Consider the following 22,326-nt stretch of genomic DNA (forward strand, 5'->3'; position numbering starts at 1 on the left):
GATCTTCCAGGGTTTGTGTCAAGCAAGTGAAACATTTAATGTAGACAGTGTGATTGACATTCACTAAAATTAATACTACAACTATTAATTCAAAAGTAGCTGATGATTTTCCTTTTTCATTCTGCTACACCAGCCCAGATGCGTGGAGACAGAGGACACACCTATACTGTGACCTCATTACTGGTAATTACCATGGTCAAAAGCCAGTATTCTCTGTCTCCAGCAGATGGCAGCATGTATTCATTTGGAGAAGCAGGATCTTGACTCATGTTTTGGCCTTTTTCTTGCCTGATGGAGTAATTTGGGCAGTTCTTGTCAGCTTTGGCTTGAGAACTGTGGGCCAAGCTGCTCAACCTATTCATATCAGTCCAGACGCGTGGACTCTATCTCCATCGCTAGTAAAAGCTTTTCTGACACTACTACATAAATAACATAGTGTGCCACCTGCAGTGCCTCAGTATTTCTCTGTCTCCAGCATATGCCAGAGGTGCAAACCTGAAGTCTGGAGAATTTAAAAAAAAAGTTTCCAGAGGGTTAGGTGCCTGGCAGGATCAGACTTCTGGAAGGGCAAGATGAGTAGGAGGTTGGTGATCCTCAGCTAGCTCTGTCTGGAATCAGTGGGGGGGACTGAAAGCCAGTGGTCTGGCTCCCTGGTGTATGTCCCTCCTTCCTGTGCCCTTGCCTGAGCAGCTTCAGGGAAGTGTTTGTTTTTCTTGGGGTTTGCTGGCTGGGTAAGTTAAGAGGTCCACATCTTGGCCGGGGGTGGGGGGGGAAGAGGAATGGCAAGAGTCAGACCACGAGGTTTAGGAGAGCCAGTGAAGGAGGTGTGGGTTGGCGGGTGCTGCAGAAACCAGGGGAGCAGCCCGGGAGCAGTAGGGAGGCTTGGGTACAATCCTTAGCAGCACATGCAGCAGGGAACCTGTGTGAGGCTGTGACCTGACACAGCTACTGCAGAGCACGGAAACATTTGCTGGGTGTGTGAGAACAGGCGCTCATGGTTGACTGTGTTGGGCCTGTGCAGTAGATATTTCTCCAGGGTGGGGGAGGAGGAAGTTTCCAGCAGCGGTGTCTCAGGAAAGCAGGAGAACGACCTGGTCGTATGGGGCAGGCAGATTTGGGCTCCTCTGATGTGGGAATAATGGCCATTTTACCTGCATGTGGGAGAGAGTAGGATTGTCTTGGGAGGGAAGGGACTCCCCTCCTCTGTTATCCCTGGTGGACTGAGGTGCCCATGCTGCATCCAGGAGAGCACAGAGATGGCTGAGGATATCTTGAATGGGTTAGCCAATAGATTCGGGGGGGGGGGGGGGGGGATTTTCCTCCCTTTCTTTTTTTTTTTTGCACTGCTTCTCCATAAGGCTTATTATCGAGAGAGCGCAAGAGGCAAGTGATCCCGACCACAGATGGCCCAGAGACAAGCCAAGGTGGGAAAGCTGAACACCAAAGGGGGTCAGGTGGAATTTCTCTGCCTGATTTGTCTTAAGGGCAATTGAGAAGAGCTTCTGAATATTCTGATGACCTTGAAGGGTCTGATGGGGGTTCTTTGGATGATGAAGGGGATAATGATCTCTCAGATTCAGAAAATATACCGGTGGCAGAGGGAGATGACCCCAAGGTGGTTAGATTGTCCAGGAAGGAGGAGTTGAGGCTTTTGATCCCATAAATACTGAAAACTGGAGGTTTAAGGTTCCTCAGGAAGAATCTGATCATGAAGAGGTGAAGTTTGTCATGGAAGTATTGCAGGGTCCGATGAAGGCCTTTCCTTTCCATAGAATGGTGAAGAAGTTGGTGATCAGGGAATGGGAGACTCCCGAGGCTGAGATGAAGATGGGAAGAGAAATGTCAAGCTATACCCCTTGTCCAAGAATGCTTTGTAACTCTTGATGTTGCCTAAAGAGGATGGTTCAATCTCTGTGATGACCAAGAATATCGCCATTCTGGTGGCTGGGGTGGCGGTGGCGTTAAGACACACAGGATCGGACATTGGAAATTAACTCAAGAGGATGAGTGAGGTTTCAGCCTTGGGCAACAGGGTGGCAGTCTGCTGCAGTTTCATGAAGAGGGCATGTTTGCGTTGGCTCCAACATTCACAGGCAACAGGCTCGACTCCTTCGGCCTCCACTAAGGCTGAACATCTGGAGTGGTAGATACTTTGCATGATTTGATTGGTCTTGGTAGGGTCAGCCTGAAGGCTCCTGTGGCTGTGGAATTAGTTGGCAGATGTTTGATCCAAATCACAACTGGGTAATCTCTCCCGTTTAAAGGCAAACTGGTTGGAGAGGACCTTGAACAGTTGGTGAAACACCAGGAAGAGTCAAAAGGACATAAATTGCCCAAAAGTAAGCGAAAGGGGGATCGAGGAGCTTATTGTATCTGCTTCAGTTTTGGGAGAGACAAAGATATTGTCCCAATAAAGGCTCTTCCTTGTCTCTGTGACAAAGCTCGGGCAAGACTTAGGCCTTTTGGGGACCATGTAAGCCTGCGTGGAAGTGATGAGACAGCTATGCTTTAGAACTTGCTTGTCCAGTACGAGAAGCCTTTATGGTTTCCCTTTCTACCTCCTGCATCAAGAAAGAGGCGGTTCCTGTTACATTGGACCGACTGCGATATCTGGAAGTGATAGTGCCCATCCCTCCAGAAGAAGGGGGAAGAGGAAGGTACTTCATCTATTTCGTGGTGCCCAAGAAGGAAGGAACTTTTCGGCCCATTCTGGACCTGAAAAAAGGTGAATGCAGCTCTCAAAGTAACACTGTCAGTGATTAGTGGCAGCACGCATACTACAGTTTTTATTTTCCAGGGTATGAGATTACTTTAGGTCCTAGGTTTTATGGTATCTATTCGAGATCTAATACTCTGGGTGTTTGCTCACATTAGACCACTTCAGAAGGTGCTTTTGTCCCACTGGAACCCACAATCAGAGGAGTTTCAGTTCCCCCCCTACCACTGTAGGGGTTAGCCAGATCCAGCCTCTCATGGTGGCTTTTTCGGGCCAATTTGAGGTAAAGGGTGTATCTGGAGATCCCAGATTGGGTGGTAGTGACCACCGATGCCAGCCTGAAGGGTTGGGGTGCTGTTTGCCAAGGGCAGACAGCTCAGGATAAGTGGTCAGCAGAGGAAACGTTGTGGTCTATCAGTCTTTTGGCGATGAGGGTGGTTCACATGGCGTTTTCCCTTCAACCTTGTCTGACGGTTTGGGACCTATCTAGCTATGCGATAGCTGTGGCATGGATCAATCATCAAGCAGAAAACCAAGAGTTGAATGGTATCTTAGGAAGCCCAGAAGCTGTTTTCTTGGGTGGAGCAACATCTAGTGACTGGCTGTGTCCTATGAGACCAGGGTAGACAATGTTCAGGTAGACTTTCTCAGCTGAAATGTTAGACCCCTGGGAAAAGGCAACTGTCTGTAGAAGTGTTGGCTCTTATCCAGGCCAGGTGGGGCATCCTACAGTTGGAATTGATGACATCGACACAGAACACCAAAGCTTCTCTTCAGTCTCATGCATGAGGTCGGATAAGGAGGACTGGATGCTTTGGACCTTTCGTGTCTGGCAGGGATACTGTTGTACGCCTTCCCACCGTGACCCCTGATAGGAAGGGTGTTACAGCAGGTCAAGAGGCATCGAGGAAAAGTGATTCACATGGCTTTAGAATGGCTACGCCACCCGTGGTTTGCGGATCTGGTAAATCTCACGATGGACAGTCCCTTAAGGCTGGGGCATCTGCTTCATCAGGGACTAATCGTCTTAGAACAGGAGAAATGCTTTTGTCTTACGACTTTGCTTTTGAGAGGGAGCATTTACGGGTGAAGGAATATGTTGAAGAGTTCATTGCTACTTTTTTGCAGGCTAGAAGACCATTGACCTCTGCTTATGCCCAAGTCGTGGTGTCTTGAAGAGGCAATCGAGCCCACTTGATTGCCAGTGTCACATGACTTTTTGTATAATAGTTTGCAGAAGGGTCTGATGCATAATTTCTTTCGGGTTCAAGTTGTGGCTCTGGGCTGTTTTTGGGGTAAGGTGCATGGAATATCCCTAGCTTCGTATCCAGATGTGTTCTGTTTCTTTCGTGGAGTGAAGCATTTGTATCATCCTGTACGGAAACTGTCCCTCCTGAAACCTTAACTTAGTGCTTTGGGTAGTTACTCTGTGGTTTGCTGTTTTGAGCTGTTGAGACAGATATTGTTGAAAGTAATTTACTTGGCCAAGAGGAACTCAGAACTTCAGGCCTTGTCATGTCTAGATCCATTTCTTAAGTTTTGTGAGGAAGGGGGTGTTGTTACATATGGTACCCCCCCTTTTTTTTTTTTTTTAACTGAAGTTGGTTTCTGCCTTTCACCTTGGTCAGACAGAGCTTCCAGCTTTCTGGAATCTGGGCTTGGCAGAACTGCATACAAGGGAGCTTTCTTCGTTAGACATCAGGCAAGCCTTGTTGTGCTATGAAGGTCAGCAATGGTTTTAGGAGGTCAGATCGCTTCTTCGTTCTGTTTAGTAGAGCAAAGAAGGGCTGTAAGGCTTCCAAAGCTGTAATTGCATGTTGGCTGAAAGATTTGTGAAGGGAGTGTCAGTTGGTTTCCCCTCAGGAGATCTGTCAGGCAGCAACTTGGTTTTCACTATGCACTTTCACCAGACATTATAGGCTGGATGTGCAGGGCCAGAGGAGGTGCGTTTTGGAGAGAGTGTGCGGAGCCGCTAGTCTCTCACTTTCCCGCCCAGTTTAGGGGGAGCTTGGGTACATCCCATGCGTCTGGACTGATCTGGGTTATGAACTGGAAAGGAAATTTTGGTTCTTACCTGCTAATTATTATTCCTGGAATACCACAAGTTAAACCAGAGCCCTGACCTATCTGGAAAGATCTCTCTTCTGTATGTAAATGGTGGAGAAGCTGTTTTTATCAGTTCAGTTTAGGAGATTTCAATTCTAGTTATTGATGTAAGAGCTCTAGTTGAAGGGCCTCTACTTTTTCCCTGCTTGATTTAGGAGATGAGAGGGGAAGTCAGTTTTTGAAGTGTTTGCATCTTGGCTTGGGCACAGGTGAATATTGAGGAATTGCAGGTGTGCTCTAGATTATGTAGCAGGGTCAGTAAAGCTTTTATTCTCTGCCTCCATCTGCTGGTAGGGATGAAAAAAACCACATTGTCTGGAATGAAAATGAGCAGGGAAGAACCAATTCCCCCCTCCCCCTATATTTCAGCGATCTTTCAGGAGATTCTTATGCTTTGATCTTTTGTCCTGCCTGGAAGAGTAATTTGGGCAGTTCTGTCCTTGAAATGCAGGCCAAGCTACTAGCTTTTACCAGTTCAGCAAGCCCAGTCAGACACTCACACTCAGCTCTAGGGTGTCGAATGGAGCTTGTTGGTTTTGAAATATCCCCTCAGATGTTTTTCCTTCCTACCTTCCTCCCACCTCCCTTTCTAACTTGTCTACAATTAAAAAAGGTAAAGGCAGACATCTGCTGACAGGAGAGGTAGTGCTTGGGGAATAGGGTTCCCCACCTCCTTTCCTCCATTAAGAAAAGAGCAGTTCAGGCTGGTTTCAGACTTGGCTTGGGGTGTCTTTATTTTTGGAGCCATTTTCCACTACAGTGGCTACTGATAGCTTCAGGGCCTCGTATACCAGTCTCGGGGTGATTCCTGTTGACCTGGGAGTTGACACTTAAGCAACGATGCTGGCTCACTTTGTGCTGTTTCTGGTGGCTAGCTCTGGCTTTTGGGGAAGCCTTTGAAGACACCCCCCCCCCCCCCATCCCATCCTTTGGTGCGGGATCAGCAGAGTCTGTGCTGCTTTTGACTTCAGCTTAGCAGCTGACCGCTGCAGTGATGCATCTGAGAGTGGTGTCGGGGATATCAATAATTTGGCTGATTTGTGGCCTGGGAAGGTGATGCATCTGAGAGTGGTATCAGGGATATCAGTAATTTGGCTGATTTGTCTCTTTTGTTACCGGATGCCTTTCTCAAGTTCTACGTGTGAATGCCCTGTTTTCGATGGGTACTCACAAAATAATAATTCTACTAGAAACTGGCATAGCCTTCAAAGACTTCCAGGAAAGAAGTATTGAATTTAAAGCCATTTAGCCGCAGATTGCTGTCTGGAGTTGTGGTGTTGGTTAGACTGCTGAAGGGCAGAAAACAGCTCAGCAGATGTTTTCACTAAGGTTGATCTTTTCAAGGGGCCCTTATGACCAAGAGAGCAGTCATTTGTTCCTCTGTGTCCACCCATTCCACTCAGTGAAGATTGAGTTGCCTCTTGCAGGTTTATCAGGCGTGATTCCACATGAATTCACAGTGGCATTCTTGAATTTTCCACTTCACATTTTGCTATATCTTGTTTTTCAACCATGGGAAAGGTGGTGGTTCTGGCTACATTTGAGTAACTTCAGCACTTGCAAGCAGTGGGTTACAATTACACTATGCAGGAACACTGTCAGTATTGCATTTACTTTATAGTCCCGTTTTGAACTGTTCCTACAGACCCATCGTCTATTTTATGGGATAACTAGCAGTATTTCCATTTAAACTTTCAGTATGGAATTCCTGTGGCCCTTATTGGGAGCCCTGGGCAGGGTGAGTTTCCCTCTTCTCTAGGAGACTTTCCTCTATTTTACCATCAAGATATTTGCTGCATTCTTTGAGCACTCCCTTTCAGTCTCTCCACAGCTTCCCAAACTTTTTCTAGTTTTTGATAGTGGTGGCGGCCAGGCCGGATTTAGGCGTAGGCAACAGAGACGCTTGTCCAGAGTGCCAAATTTTGAAGGCGCGAAATACTTGTCCCAAAGAGAGCCTTTTCCCTCTTGATTTACATTCGTGCACCAGTGCCACTTCAAAAAGGCATCAACTCTGTGCCAACAACTCCTGTGCGACACCCTCCAGCCCTTCCTGTGGGTGCCAAAATCTTAAATCTGGCCCTGGTGGCAGCTTTCTTATGAAAAAAAAGATTGTGATTATCCATACCTTGACAGTTGTCTGTGGCGAAGCTCACCAGGAAGACCTCACAGTGTCTGACCAAAAAAAAAATTAACAATTCTTACTTTATTAATTTATAATGAAATATCATGGAAAAATAACCTTGTACAGATACTTTTGGGAATATTCAAAAAGAACACAGCTCTTATTAGCTATAAAACAAAACAAAAAAAAAAAAACATCTAACAGAGCTTCCTTCAGATTCCAGCCCACAACATATGGGACCTAATACCACAAACTCAAGAAAAACGAATTCCTAGAAGAGCCAACAGTTGTGGGGAAAAAAAATAATCTGTTTTTATTAAATGCTACAAATAATATAAGGCATACCTTATGGAGAGAGAGAGTGCCACGCAAGACACCAGTAACAAGCCATCAGATGTTTTTACTGATAAGGCACTTCGTACATTTCCAATCCTTAAACCAATAACTGGGTTACACAATTGTCAAAATATTTCTGACTGGCCATTTATTATAATTTGTTCTCGCTATATATGCACATTCTGTTTATGAGCTTGCAATTAAGCTGAAGTACCAGTTCAACCTCGGTGTGTTGTAAACATAACTGTAATACAGTGGTGTAGTAACTTTCTGGCTTATGCAGCAGTTTCTATAGAGCTATAGGTAGACTGGGGCGCTTAACCCGTTGCAGGAAAGGAGACAGCGGGGTATGTATTTTAAGGCCTTTAGTTTCCTTAAAGACTTGTATCAATTCACTTTCTGGGGAGAGGGCATAATAAATCAACTACCTACAGAGAAATGTCTGTATGTGTGTTAGACAATGGGGTAATTACTGCAAGATCAATAAAGTTAGAGGCAGACATGGCGGAGATTAAACGCACACACATTGCAGTCAGGTATAAACAAAAATTAAAAAGGTTAAAAAAAAAATTAAAAATAGTTCTAGGAGTAGCTTTTCTAATATTTCTAAACTAGAAATTCTAGTCTATCTCTAAGCCTAATAGAAGAGGTTTCACAGAATGAAGTTCTCCTGTGTTTCTAGACTTATAAATGAAATACTAACAGATGTTAGTAATCTTAGGAGAAACTTTCTTTTTTTTTGTTAGTATAGCATTGTCACTTCTATTTGCTTTTATTTTCACTTGTGAGCGTTATATTTGAGTGTTTTTCTTAACTAGTGATTGCTGAAATAATATAGGTGACAGGTGAACTCTAAGAATTGTAACTAGTGAAATAACTAAGGAGTTGCAGGGTAAGAATAAGAAGGGTATTTAAGATGCATAGACAGATTAACTATATGTTGAGAAATGGGAAGGTTCCAGAATAACAATACTTGTGCTGTCTACATATTTATTCATTTATCTTCCAATAATTAAATCAGTTCTGCACCACCCCCGTTTTGTTCAGTAAATTGTAAATATGGAAAACAACATTAAATAGGCAAGAAGTTGAGGGCAATTAACAGAATGTATATGTTGGCACGATGATATTATTAAACAGTCTGAGCAATTTCAAATCTTGTGTTGAAGCATATGTTAACTGTTTTTATTGCTTCTAAGTTCAGCAGGAAATCCTTGTGATCTTGTCCCCTGCCACGTTGGCTGGTAATACAGTTGGGGGTTTGGTGGGGGAGATTGTAGCAAGAAATACACTGGGTGGTGTTGGCAATAGAAGTTGATCTTATTCAAGGAGTGAAATGCTCAGTCTGAATGCATATTCAAGGATGTGGGTTAAGTTAAAAGAATTGGCCCCATTTATTTTATAGGGTGTGGGTAGGCCAATAGCACAATAAGCATTCTGTGATATAAATGAAGTATTACATAGGGCAACAGGCAAAGGCGGAGGAATTATCATGCCCATTGCCCCTTCCTCTAGTATTCTTATTTGTCTGCTCCTCAGCCTAGTCTGTAACTTGGCTTTCACTCCTGGTCATGGTCATCTGCTTCCATTCCAAGTCTGTATATCTGCCTGGTCTCTGTTGCCATTTACTTGTACTCCTGGCATTGGCTTGCATGATGCTACTGTGGGAGTTGATCCTTTGTGGCTGAAGACATGGTAAGCAGTATGTGAACAGGTCCTCATTGAGCTGCATTGCTTATACGATATCCACTTTAACTGTTAGCAGCGTAGTACTGATCCATTGTAATGCTTAGAAATAACTTCAGTTTGTTTTTATAATATGAGATCGTTCAGTCATTAAATCAACACTGATTCATGTTTAGTTCTGGAGTTGTCACAGAATATACAAAAATTAAAATTGTCTTTAGTGTTGAAGTTGATATATAATAAAGTTCTTGGTAATATCTCTGAGTAATTGTTTTAGTTGCTGTTTCAGAACAGTTCAATTTTTAAAGTCAGTTCAATAAGAAAAAAAAAAGTAGCTTTTAAAATATCCACAAAGCTTGTGTAATCTGCACTTCATTGCAGCAGTCATTTGATCAGTCACTATATTGTGAATCTTAGGCTTTAGGTCATTAATAATATCAAAAGTCCTACTGCCATAGCAATGCAGTGATGTCAATCTGTTTACTAAATTACTTAATAACCTTTGGTTCTAACACAACTGCACAAATAAAACTCATGGTAGCGGTACAGGCTAATGTAATATCAGTATTTACAATATCCATTGTGTTTTCATTACAGCAGCAGCCTTTGGCAGGTCAAATATCTTTGTGTGCTTTGAAAGAGCACTTACTGCCAGCATAAGGGGGGTGTTGCTTTAAGGGCAGCGTTTTTTGTAGTGACATCAGCCTTGCACTTTCTTCTTGACACAGCAGTACAGCACGTGTAGTCATAGTACCAGAAGCAAAAAAAGTGAGAGAAACGAGCTAAGGCAAAAGCAAAGTTACTTCATGCATTGTTTAGTGCAGGGCTTCCCAAACCTGTCCTGGAGACCCCCATAGCCAGTCGGGTTTTCAGGATATCCCCAATGAATATGCACGAGTTAAATTTGCATCTAGTGAGGCTCCATGATATGCAAATTTATCTCATGCAGATTCATTGTGGATATCCTGAAAACCCAATTGGCTGTGGGGTCCCCAGGACAGGTTTGGGAAGCTCTGGTTTAGTGCTTGAAATTAATATGGCAAACAGTGTTGGAAAAGAGACACCTACAATCTTTATACATGGCACATAATTATAGTGCCAATAAGAAATGCCAGTTCATTGCTCCTCAGTCCTAATCTGATGTAATTATATAGATTTCAGAGCTGTATTGATGGGCAACTCACAAGCAAACGAGCTGCCACCTCAAGCTCCTGCAGAAGACTGTTCTGCTCTTTATGGGCGGAGTTAATGCTGTATCTTTAATATTGCTAGCAGAGCAACAGTCTGTCAGTTTAATTTGGTTCATCCTCCAGTTGATCAGTAAAATTAATGTTGATATTGCAGTGGATCCCTTTTAATATAGGTTTCTGTCCATCAACTAAACAATAGTTAACTTTTCTAAATTGTTAAAGTTCAGAGCAAATACAGAAAGGGTTTCAAAATCCAGTATGAAACAATAATTGCAGTTCTGAATTGTTGGAGTTCATTAAAGTCTGTGAGGTGGCCATATATTATAACTCTTCAAAAACTATCTTAGAATTAAGGTATATAATAAAATATTGGAATAATCAATTTAAAGCAAGTGTCCAGTGTCCTAATAGTTTTATCAATATCATATTTCCTAGGGCCATTGGGTTTATACTCCCCTGCAGATGGAGACGGAGTCAGGTTTCAAAGCTGACGTCACCCTAGATATACCCCTGCAGCGACCTCAGCCCTTCAGTATTTCTCAGTCTCCAGCAGTTGACATGCTTTCCCTATGGGGATTGCTGTATCTTTTGGAAGAAGAAATTCTACTTTTAAATTGGAGAAAAGATTGAGCCCCACTCTCCTGCAGTGATAGCTAAAGGTCCCTTTCCCCAGTTGAGAATTCCTGAGGTGTGCCTTGGTCCGGTAGCCGGTTCCCGGCATGGACTTTGCTGCTCAAGCAGCTGAAAGGCAGCGGGTACAGGAAGCAGAGGGCAGCAGTGACTGCCAAAACCCTCTCCCCCTGCAGCCGGAGACTGTCTCTGTACTCAGACAGTAAGCACTGAGCCCAGGTAAGTTTAAAAAAAAAAAAAAGGATTTCCTCCTGATTCAGAGACGTTGGAGGGGTTTTGATAAGACTTCCTCCAAACTTCTTGCTCGGCACACCGTACCAATGTCGTTCCCGATCCCATTGGGGTAAGGGGAAGTGGGCTTCTGAGCAGGTTGAGTGCCCCCCCTCCCCCCGTGGGCTAGGCCCTGCTTTAAGCTTGGTCGGCACACCGCGTGGTAGGTCGCGGCGGTGCCATCTTGCGCGTGGTTGTTTTGTGCCTGTATTGCCCACCGTAGAGCTTCAGTACGCGCAATGCGCGTCAGCTCTGTGCACATACTTTGCACATAACGCCGCATGTGTACATACTCGTACAACTTACTAGGCGCAGAATACAAGTAAAACCAGGCACATGGGCTGAGTGTGCGCCTTGCTGTGGCCCACAAAGGCGCCTGAAATTTTAAGTGCGAGCCGTCTGAACACGCAGTTACCATTGCCAATGGCTCCGGCAGCAGAGAAACATAAATGCATTTCTTTCTGCGTTGCTTGTCATATTAGGGCTGCACAGTCTGATCTGGATTCTTGCAGTCAGCATTGTGAGAGAGCCCAGGGAGAGTTGGCCTCCCCGGACTTTGCAAAGCCCGGCTCCTCCCATTCAGAGGATAGGTCAGCCACAGCCTTAACTGGAAGTGCCCTGGATCTGAGTAATCCCAGGACTGAGTCTTCCATGGGAGGGGGAAATTTAGCAGCACCTACCCCAGTACCTCCTAACTAAGCATGGACCTGGCAGTCTTGGGTGGAATTCTTTCAAGGCCTTCAATCCTTTGTACATGCACAGTCTGCTCCTGTCCGGACAGAACCTCAGTTGGTAAGCTCTCCCAATCCTATTGGTAGATCTCGAGGCATGCCTCAACTCACCAGGGGTATCCCTGGCAGGTACCCAGACGGCATGGATGAAGAAGAGGATCCATATTTCTTGGAAAATGGGGAAATCCCCCCTGGTTTAGAACCGTATTGGACCATGTTATGGTTTTTCCATAGAGATGAATTGCTGGCCCTGGTTTCCCAGACCCTGAAAATGCTGGGAGTTCCTGGGGTGAACTCTGACAGAACCAAAGAAGAATCCCATTCTGATTTCCCTACGGAAAGCCTTTTGCTACTTTCCAGTACTGGAGGCCATCCAGGAGTTGATTGACCTGAATGGGATGGCCTAGAAGCAAATTTTAAAAGTGGACAAGCGATAGAAGCTCTATATCCACTGGATCCGGCAGCAAGAGAATGTTTGCGTTTCCCTAAAGTGGATGCACTGGTCTGTGCCATCTAAGCGACCAGCTATCCCAGTGGAGGAGTGGCCTTAAAAGATGCGCACGACAGGGGGATGGAGTCCATCCTTAAACAGGCCTTTGACGCAATAGCAATGACCTTACAGATTGCTTCTTGTTGTGCACTGGTAGCTTGTTCGTGCCTGCTCATCTCTTTGAGGGTGGATGACTTGGGAGCGAATTCCAGAGCAGTTATGGAACCCGCCGCTGCCTTTTTAGCTGAAGCAGGCTCAGACCTAGTCTGTAGCTCGGCCAGAGGAGTGGCCTCAGAGGTGGCGGCCAGAAGACAGCTATGGCTGCGAAATTGGTCAGCAGATGCAACCTCCGAGGCAAATCTCACAAAGATGCTCTTTAAAGGATCACTTATCTTCGGAAGCGAATTGGAAAAGCTGGCCAGTAAATGGGCAAATCTTCAGTACCCCGGCTAATAGAAGATTAAAGAAAGCAGTTACTGCGCCCCTTGCCCATGAGGGGTCAATCCAGGAGCTTCCAATTCTTTCGCCTCTACAGAAACTCAACATTGCAGAGGTCTCTGTCATTTGGGAGGTCTCAGTCCTTTCGGAGTCTGCAGCCCAAGAGAGGGTCAGGTTCGGGATCAGGTTCGTCCCAAACCCCCCAATGAAGTTTTGCCGACCCATCTTTGGAACGAGGGCATCAACTGTCCCTCTTCTACCAACAGTGGGCCGAGATCACTTCGGACAAATGGGTACTGGAGGTCATATGAGAAGGATATGTGCTAGAATTTCGTAGCATTCCTCGGGACATATTCATGATATCTCCTTGCCACTCCTGACACAAGGAGCAGTCAGTGGAGACTACCCTGTTTAGCCCTTGTCGTTAGGAGCCTTTAATCCTAGTACCTGTGCCCCAGGAAAATACGGGGCATTATTCCATCTATTTCATCGTATCCAAGAAGGAAGGTTCCTTTTGCCCCATCCTGGACCTCAAGAGCATCAACAAACATCTGAGTGATCCATTTCTGCATGGAAACGGTAAGTTCTGTGATAATGCTGTACAATCAGAATTCTTAACCTCCCTGGACCTATCCAAGGCCTACCTACATGTTCCAATCCGGCAAGAACTTTGTTTCCTATGCATTGTTGTACTGAGTTCTGGGCACTGCTCTTTGGCCTGGCCACCACCCCCAGAACATTTTCCAAGATTATGGTGGTCGTAGCAGCAGGTTTGAGAAAAGAGGGAATCCTGATGGACCCATACTTGGACGGCTGATTGATCTGGGCAAAGTCCGCGAAAGAGAGTTTCTGGGTGACCTCCTTGCTTTATGAACTTGGGTCAAAAACCTGGTCAAAAGCAGTCTCAAATCCTCCCAGTCCTTGAAATATCTGGGAGACCGGTTCGACACCAAGCAGGGCAAGGTCTTCCTAGGGACCACGCGGATAAGGAAGTTGATGTCCCAAGTGCGTCTGTTGATGAAAATGATATGCCTGACTGTGTGGAGCCATCTTAAAGTCCTCTGTTTGTTGGCGGCAACCCTGGAAGTAATGCTGTGGGTGAGGGCACACACAAGACCACTTTAACGCTCTGGACTCTGGAACATCTGACTACCCGGGATTCCAGGTGGTTTATGTTCCAGAAGGCATCTCTGAACTACAGGCATTGTCATATTGGCAACCGTTCCTCCCGATGACTCCAGGAGCATTACAGCTTCGTACCGTTCCATCCTTCTTGCCTAAGGTAGTCTTGGAGTTTCATTTGAATCAGTCCATTTCATTGCCATCCCTAGATAAGCACAAGGATGCAGAAGAATTCCGCTTCCTCCGCCATTTCAATGTCAAATAGTCTGGAAGTTTCAGAACCAGTTCAAAAGATGTTTGTCCTTCACGGTGGAAGGAAGCAGGGCAAACCAGCTTCGCGGGCTACCATAGCTCGCTGTATTAAGGAGGTGGTCGCAGGAGCCTGTGTGGAGGCAGGAAAGCCATTACCCCTTCAAGTTAAAGTTCATTTCACTAGGGCTCAGGCAGGCTCATGGGCAGAAGCTAGACTGCTGTTTCCCATCGACTTCTGCCGAGCAGTGACATGGTCCTCCTTGCACACCTCCAGGTTCTATCGCCTGGGCGTTCAGGCCCAGGAGGACACAGCCTTTGCAAGGGCAGTGTTAACCGTACCGTGGGCAGCCTCCCGCCCCGATCAGGACTAGCTTTTGTACATCCTATTGGTCCTGAGTCCATCTGGCTACACGCTAGGAAATAGAGAAATTACTTGATAATTTCGTTTTCCTTAGTGTAGACAGACTCAGCATCCCGCCCACAGCTGCGCAAGAACGGTGCCGTGGAGTGGATATCGATTCCAAGAGATTATGTGTAAGCAGTCATCCAGTCCCTAGATCCTGGCATCTATAATCTTACTGGGGTTCAGTGTTTGGTTGAGTACAGTTATGGTTATCTGTTTTTAATCAACTTTTTTCGATAATATGTCCATAGTGGCTTTTGAAGAGAATACTGAAGGGCTGAGGTCACTGCACAGGTGTATCTAGGGTGATGACAACTTTGAAACCTGACTCTGTATCCATTTGCTGGCAGGGGAGCATAAACCCATTGGTCTTGAATCCATCTGTCTACACTAAGGAAAATGAAATTATCAGGTAAGTAATTTCTCCAATTAAATAAAATCCAATATTTAGTCACTTTCTAAGAGTCCATGCCATGTAAAAAATATTTAAGCCAATTTGAATTTGTCACTTCTGAAGGGAAGTGTATAGTAATTTTGTTATCTATAATCTTGGCAAGAATTCTTAACTTTGCATATTGATAAATGCTAATGTAATGGTAACGTCAAATGAACAAAAATTAGATACAGTACCCGTGCTAAGAATTCATTTTCTGGTATTTTAAACGCATAAACTTTTCTACAGGTCCTTCATTTAATTGTTTATAACTGGTTCCCTTTAATTCAGAAATGAAGAAAAGTATATTATTTTCTGTGTTCAGATCAGAGCAAACTAAACAAATATTTATACTTGAAGCTTTTATAAATGTAATTATTTCATATGAAATTTGTTCCTCAAATAAGCACACTGTGAAATGCTGAGCGTTCCTAAGATTTGTTAATGTTTTTCTTTTATAAATCTAAATAGAGCAAAGTAAAATAAACAATGTAACTTAAACTTTTAACTTTGAGTGCTGCAAGCAGATGAAAATAATTCACATATCTGCATCACATGTTGCAAATAAGTTTCATTATTCATTTACCTAAATAGAGAAGTGCTTCTATATAGCACTGTACAATTAATATGAGAGAAGGGGAAAAAAAACTCTTAAACTGAGCTCAGGTAAGGTAAACAACTTTTGAAGAAAAATTAGATCTCAAAATTTACTCGTATGCAAATGTGTTTGCGCTCGTGGCTGCATATATCAAAATTTTAAAAATATTTAAGTATCTTCAAATCAGCATTGGTTACACAGTTATATTTTAATACTTCCTCCAGAAAATAATTGTAGCTGAGACTGAGAGGAATAAAAAAAACACGGGGTGGATTTGAGGATTTCTCCTTTCCAGCAATTATACAAACAATCCCTGCACAAAGAAGGCGAAATAGAGACACATTGCAGGATTAAAAAGTATCTGAGCCATGCACTGCTGACTCTTATTGGTTATTGTAGCCTTCCCCTTAAAACAATACAAATCTATTATTTTTTCTTCTGCACACCTGCAGAAGTTTCTCTGTGTATCAAGAGAGAACACTGAAAGCAAAATTGCAGTGCAACCCCTATATCTGTTGTTTCTTAATGAAGGCAAATCCCACACGAAAGAATCGGATGTGAGCATTATTACTTCTAAAGTTTCTGCCATAACAGATTATTCAAATTGATGAGCTCTCTTAACTCATAAATGCCTATATTGCATTTAATTTGTTCTTTTAAATTCCTCTGCTACTTTGCTATTTAATACAAGAATAAGGCAACCTACTCATTCTCGTATTCTTCTTTACCTTAAAACACTTAAAATATTAACATGATTAATAATAGTTTAAACTGAATCATAACTTTGATACCATATAATTGATGATGTAGGTGACAAGCTGTGTGTTTTTTTTTCCTCTCAGCGGCAAAGTGAGACAACATAACATAAGAAATTGCCATGCTGGGTTAGACCAAGGGTCCATCAAGCCCAGCATCCTGTTTCCAATAGAGGCCAAACCAGGCCACAAGAAACTGGCAATTACCCAAACACCAAGAAGATCCCATGCTACTGATGCAATTATTAGCAGTGGCTATTCCATAAGTAAACTTGATTAATAGCAGTTAATCGACTTCTTCTCCTCCAAGAACTTATCCAAACCTTTTTTGAACCCAGCTACACTAACTGCACTGATCACATCTTCTGGCAACAAATTCCAGAGCTTAATTGTGCTTTGAGTGAAAAATAATTTTCTTCAATTTATTTATTTATTTAGTGCTTTTTTTATACCGGTATTCATGATACAATCATATCATGTCTATTTACAAGGAACTGGGGTAGAATAACATAACCTTAAATTTTAAACTAGAGTTGAGAAGCAAAAGTTACAATTAAACAAGGGTAATGGAACTGGGGGAAGAAGAAGACTGAGCAGAAAGTAACTCAGTGGTAGAAACAAATATTTACATTATGCTGAAAGTTCGGTAATGGTAGTTATTTAATTAGTCTTAAATGTGCTACTTGCTAACTTCATGGAATGCTCCCTAGTCCTTCTACATTCCTGAAGTGAAAGTCATTTTTCTCAGGTGCCATCTTTAGTCTATTAACTACCTCAGCAGAGAAAGCCTAGACCTGGGGGAATGGTCGCTGGCAGACACAGCCTTCTAGCTATAGCTAATAGTAAATCGATGGGGTCTCCCAGCAATGGACCTACTAGCAACTTGTCGCAATGCCCGGGTCCCCAGATTCTTCAGCTGCAGACGAGAACCACAAGCTCGGGGAATCGAAGCTCTCGTCCAGACCTGGCCGGAGGAAAGCCTCCTGTATACTTTTCCACCCTGGCCATTAAAGGGCAGGATCATCTACAAGATAGAACATCACAGGGGACTAGTCCTACTAGTTACCCTGGATTGGCCAAGAAGACCATGGTACGCAGACATGCGAAGACTATTATCTGGGAATCCTCTGCGTCTACCACCATACAGGGACCGATCTTCCACGAAGACCCGTCTCGATTCTCTCTTTCAGTATGGCCCTTGAGAGGACTAGCCTAAAGAAACGCGGCTACTCAAAAGCTGTGATTGACACACTGCTTCGGGCATGCAAATTCTCCACATCTCTGTCTTACATACGGATGTGGAGAGTATTTGAAGCTTGGTGTGAGGACCGCGGTCTCCTCCCGAGGACAGCCAAGACTCCCACGATCCTAGAATTCCTACAGGACTGTATGCAGAAGGGGTTGTCCCTCAACTCCCTCAAGGTCCAAGTCTCAGCACTGATCTGTTTCAGGTCCGAAGTGGATGGTATCAGACTATCGGCTCATCCTGATGTGTCTCGTTTCCTGAAAAGGGTCAAACAACTCCGACCACCTCTAAAGTGGCCAGTGTCTCTATGGAACCTCAACCTAGTACTAGAATTCCTAGCAGGGGAGTCCTTCAGACCAACAAGTGCCCTGTCTCTACGTCTCCTGACCTTAAGACAGTGTTCTTGATCGCGATATGCTCAGCCCGGCGCATCTCCGAACTTCAAGCATTATCCTGTCGGGAACCATTCCTCAGGTTCACTCTGGGCACCATACAGCTGTGTACGGTACCATCCTTCCTTCCGAAAGTGGTTTCCCATTTCCATATGAACCAGACCATATCCTTACCATCACCAGATGAGTACAGGGATTCGGAAGACTTCTTCACCACCTGAATGTCAGCAGAATCCTAGTCCAGTACCTGAAGAGATCAGAATCCTTGCGCAAAACTGACCACCTGTTCGTTCTTCACCGTGGGAAGAAACAAGGGGAAGCGGCATCGCGGGCCACCATAGCCCGCTGGATCAAGGAAGTTATTAATGCTGCCTATATAGAGGCAGGAAAACCATTACCTCTACAGGTCAAAGCGCATGGTACAAGGGCCCAGGCAGTCTCCTGGGCTGAAACCTGGCTGCTTTCGCCAGCCGAGATCTGTCGGATGGCAACATGGTCCTCCCTACACACCTTCTCCAGTTCTACCGCCTGGATGTTCAGGCCAGGGAGGATACAGCCTTTGCAAGGGCAGTACTAAGTGGGCCACAGGCAGCCTCCCACCCTATAGGGGAGTAGCTTTTGTACATTCCATTGGTCCTGAGTCCATCTGGCTACATGCTAGGAAATGGAAAAATTACTTACCTGATAATTTCGTTTTCCTTAGTGTAGACAGATGGACTCAGCATCCCACCCATGGCTGCTCCAGAAATAGAGAACCTTGGATATCAAATCTCGAGACCGAACAAGTACAGGTAAACCACGGCCTACCTCTAATCCAAGACACCCACAGTTGCCCAGGTGTCTGCGTTTGTTTCAGTGCACTGGCGGTCTCCAGTTCAAAAGTTTTATATATATATATATATATATATATATATAAAATCAGTTGAACCAGTTCAAGGTTAATAAAGTAATAAGCAACATATAACCACACTGGCTTTTCGAAGACAATACTGAAGAGCAAAGCACGCTGCACGGGTATATGTAGACTGATGTCAGCTTTGAAATCTGACTCAGCCTACATACAGCTACATACAGCTTTGAAATCTGACTCAGTCTCCCATCTGCTATCAGGAGAGCACAATACCCATTGGTCCTAAGGAAAATGAAATTATCAGGTAAGTAATGTCTCCATTCTCTCTGAGTCAGTAGAGCTTTGCTATACTGAACATATGTAGGAGTTCCCATACGAACACCTCATCATGAGCTGTTCCTCTCTCTCCCCCCCTCCCCCAGTCATTTTTTGTTGACTAAAACTCCCTGATTGACCAAATTGGGTTCATGTTCAGCTGCTCCAAAAAAACGCAAGGTTTCGGCAGACAGAGCATTCAAAGCACTCCAAACGGGCTCAGGACTTCTCTGGCACAGAGACTGATGCACTTGATGGTCCTACTGCAGTGGGCGTTTCGTTGATGCAGTCTAGATTGGTGTGATTAGGCCATCAATGCTCATCTTGGCGCAGGTGGTGCTATTGGTACACTTTGGTGCCCTTGTCCTGGAGGAGCCTGGTGTCATAACACTTAAGTGCCATTGATGTTGCCCAAGTATATGCCTGCAAGAACCATCAATGCTGTTTGGTGTGATTGATGTAAAACCTGAAAAAGGGGCCTTGGCTAGCTGTGGGAGATAACTTAGTGCAAGCCCTTCCTTGATGTAAGCGAAAAAAAAAAATTGCGATGCCTCCCTCTCATCTCTTTTGTCTTGACCTGAAGTAGAAGGGATTGACTTCAGTGACACCAGGGAGGAGTGTACATCTGAGTGGATCAGGACAGGGTCAGGAAGAACTATCAGGAGCCCTTATGCAGAGCTTGGGAGAACTTCCCAAAGCAAAGACCTTGTGATGTTCTTGGAGAAGGATATATCTGCTCTAGTACCTCCACAGGAAGCACAGCTGACGAGTCACATGTTAGAAATTTTTAGGGTTTGTTCACATCACTGACCATTTGCAGTTGGGGGACACTGCAGCCATTGTTGCCTCAACTACTTTTCTCAAGGGGGGGGGGGTCCCAGCTACATCCAACATTAGGCAGTTACTAGCCCTCAGGAATCTGCTCCATCAGTGGCCTCTAAGGAGGCTTACCATATGTCAGAAGAGGAAGAACATAGGGGATCTGGATCCTGGGTATTTCCACACTTTTACCACTGAGACTCACTTTTCACCTCTCCTCTGAGGTCCTTGACATCTTCTTTGGTGTGATGGGTAAGTGTCCTGGTGGTGTTGGAGTTGGTGGAGGTCTCAACGGGTGTATCTGCCAACTCTCCACCAGAGCATGCTTCACCACCAGAAATTCTTACTCTAGGTTTTTGAAGGACAACTTAGTTAAAAGGTCGGAAACAGAGGGTGGGACTAAATGGTCAGTTTTCCAAATGGAGAAAGATCGTTGGTGAAATACCAAAGGGATCAGTATTGGGACATGTATGGTTTCAACATATTCATAAATGATCTGGAAAAGGGACCAACAAACGAGGTGATCAATTTGCAGACGATACAAAATGATTCAATGTTAAAACAGCAGTGGATTGTGAGGAACTGCAGGAGGACCTTGTGAGACTAGGCAACTGGATGGCAGATGAAATTAATTTGAAAAAGTACAAAGTGATAAACCTAGGGAAAAATAATCCCACCATGCTGAGTTATGTGTTGGGAGTCACTACTCAGGAAAAGGAACTTGGAGTTCTTGTGGACAGTACATTGAAATCCTCTGCTCACTGTGCGGCAGTATGCAAAAAAGCAAATAGAATGTTAGAAATGATCCAAAAAACAATGGATAATAAAATAGAAAATATATTACCTCTATATCAAGCCATAGTGCAATCGCATCTTGGTGTTGTATGCAATTCTGGTCTCTGCATCTCAAAGATATAGCAGAATTAGAAAAAGTACAGAAAAGGGCAAACAGAATGATAAAGGAGATGAAAAAAAATCCCCATATGAGGAAAGGCTAAAGTGGCTAGAACTATTCTGCTTGGATGAGAGATGGCTGAGGGAAGGTTTGAGATCTGTAGAATGAGTTAAGTGCAAATGGGTTGTTTACTCTTTCAGAAAGTGCAGACTAGGGGACATGCAATGAAGTTACTAGGCAGTACATTGAAAACTGGAGAAAATAATTTTTTACTTAATGCATAACTAAGCTCTGGAATTCGTTGCTAGATGATGTGGTAAAACTTAGTGTAGCCGAGTTTAAAAAAAAAAAAAAAGGTTTGGAGACAATAGAGAAATATCAACAGCATAATGGGGACCAAACGTCAAATCATTGTATTGGGAGTGTTTAAAGGCTGTCCTCAGGGGGAAATTTATCTCAAAGCCTCTTACAAGAAGGAGAAACAAGCTCGTAAAGCCCTATTGACTACAGAAATCGCCCAGTTAGAAGCTCTGCATAAAAGTTCCCAGTCTCAATATGTTTATCTAAAACTACAGAGGGCCAGACAAGCACTTAGTGCACTACAACTCGATGCAATCTCATTACAGTTAACTATGGTGAAACAATAGCATTTTGAATGGGGCAACAAGGCCAGTAGACTGTTGACCCTTAAGCTGAAAAAGCAGCTCAAATAACTAGGATACGATCTGCAGATGTCTCACTGCTGTCCTTTCCTGAGGAAATTCGGCTTCTATTTCAACAATTTTATGGGAATTTGTATACGGTTGAATCAAGTATAAAGAAGGAAGGGATTGAGTCTTATTTAGATCAGGTGGCACTCCCCCAATTAACAGATGAAGAAAGGCAGTTCTTTGAAAAAGAAATATCACAAGTGGAAATCAGGCAGATGATAAAAGAGCTCAAAATCAATAAAGCCCCGGGGCTAGATGGATTTATGGGCCACCTTTACAAGAAGTTTGTAAATCATTTGACCCCCCATCTAACGGAGATGTTTAATGCTCTCCGCCATGGAACCCCTCTATTCCCGGGATCTAATGTCGCCGGGATCACCATATTGGCCAAACCGGGCCGTGACCCCTTGGAGTGTGGCTCTTACAGACCCATATCATTGATCAATAGTGATCAATGATATGGTTCACCAAAATATTAGCCAATCGTTTGAATAGAGTAATGGCAAAGTTGATACACCCTGATCAGGCAGGCTTCATTCTGGGTAGAGGGAAGAGAATTTTCATCAAAACAGATAACCAAGTAGCTGATTTATATCAACAAGTAAGGAAGCACAGGGTAATGGATTCTCTGCTAGGAGGTGATAAGGATTTGAGGAATGGGTATGCAACCTTAAAGCTGTCCTGCAAGTGATCTATCTTCCAGGGATTTCGAACACATTGGCACATCACCTCAGCAGGGTGCTTGCCTCACAAATGGGTCATGCATTAGTCAATAGCCATCAGGCTGTTCAACCTTTTTGGGGGCATCCCTCCATCAAACT

At 44.1% G+C, this 22,326-nt stretch overlaps 1 protein-coding gene across 2 annotated transcripts in view; it reads left to right on the forward strand.

Moving 5' to 3' along the window:
• The window catches only part of SIN3A (SIN3 transcription regulator family member A), a 173,174-nt gene that overhangs the window by 47,073 nt on the left and 103,775 nt on the right, over positions 1-22,326 (forward strand). The window lies entirely within an intron of this gene.

The sequence above is a fragment of the Rhinatrema bivittatum genome, chromosome 13 (assembly GCF_901001135.1).
Source record: "Rhinatrema bivittatum chromosome 13, aRhiBiv1.1, whole genome shotgun sequence".
NCBI classification, from domain to species: Eukaryota; Metazoa; Chordata; class Amphibia; order Gymnophiona; family Rhinatrematidae; genus Rhinatrema; species Rhinatrema bivittatum.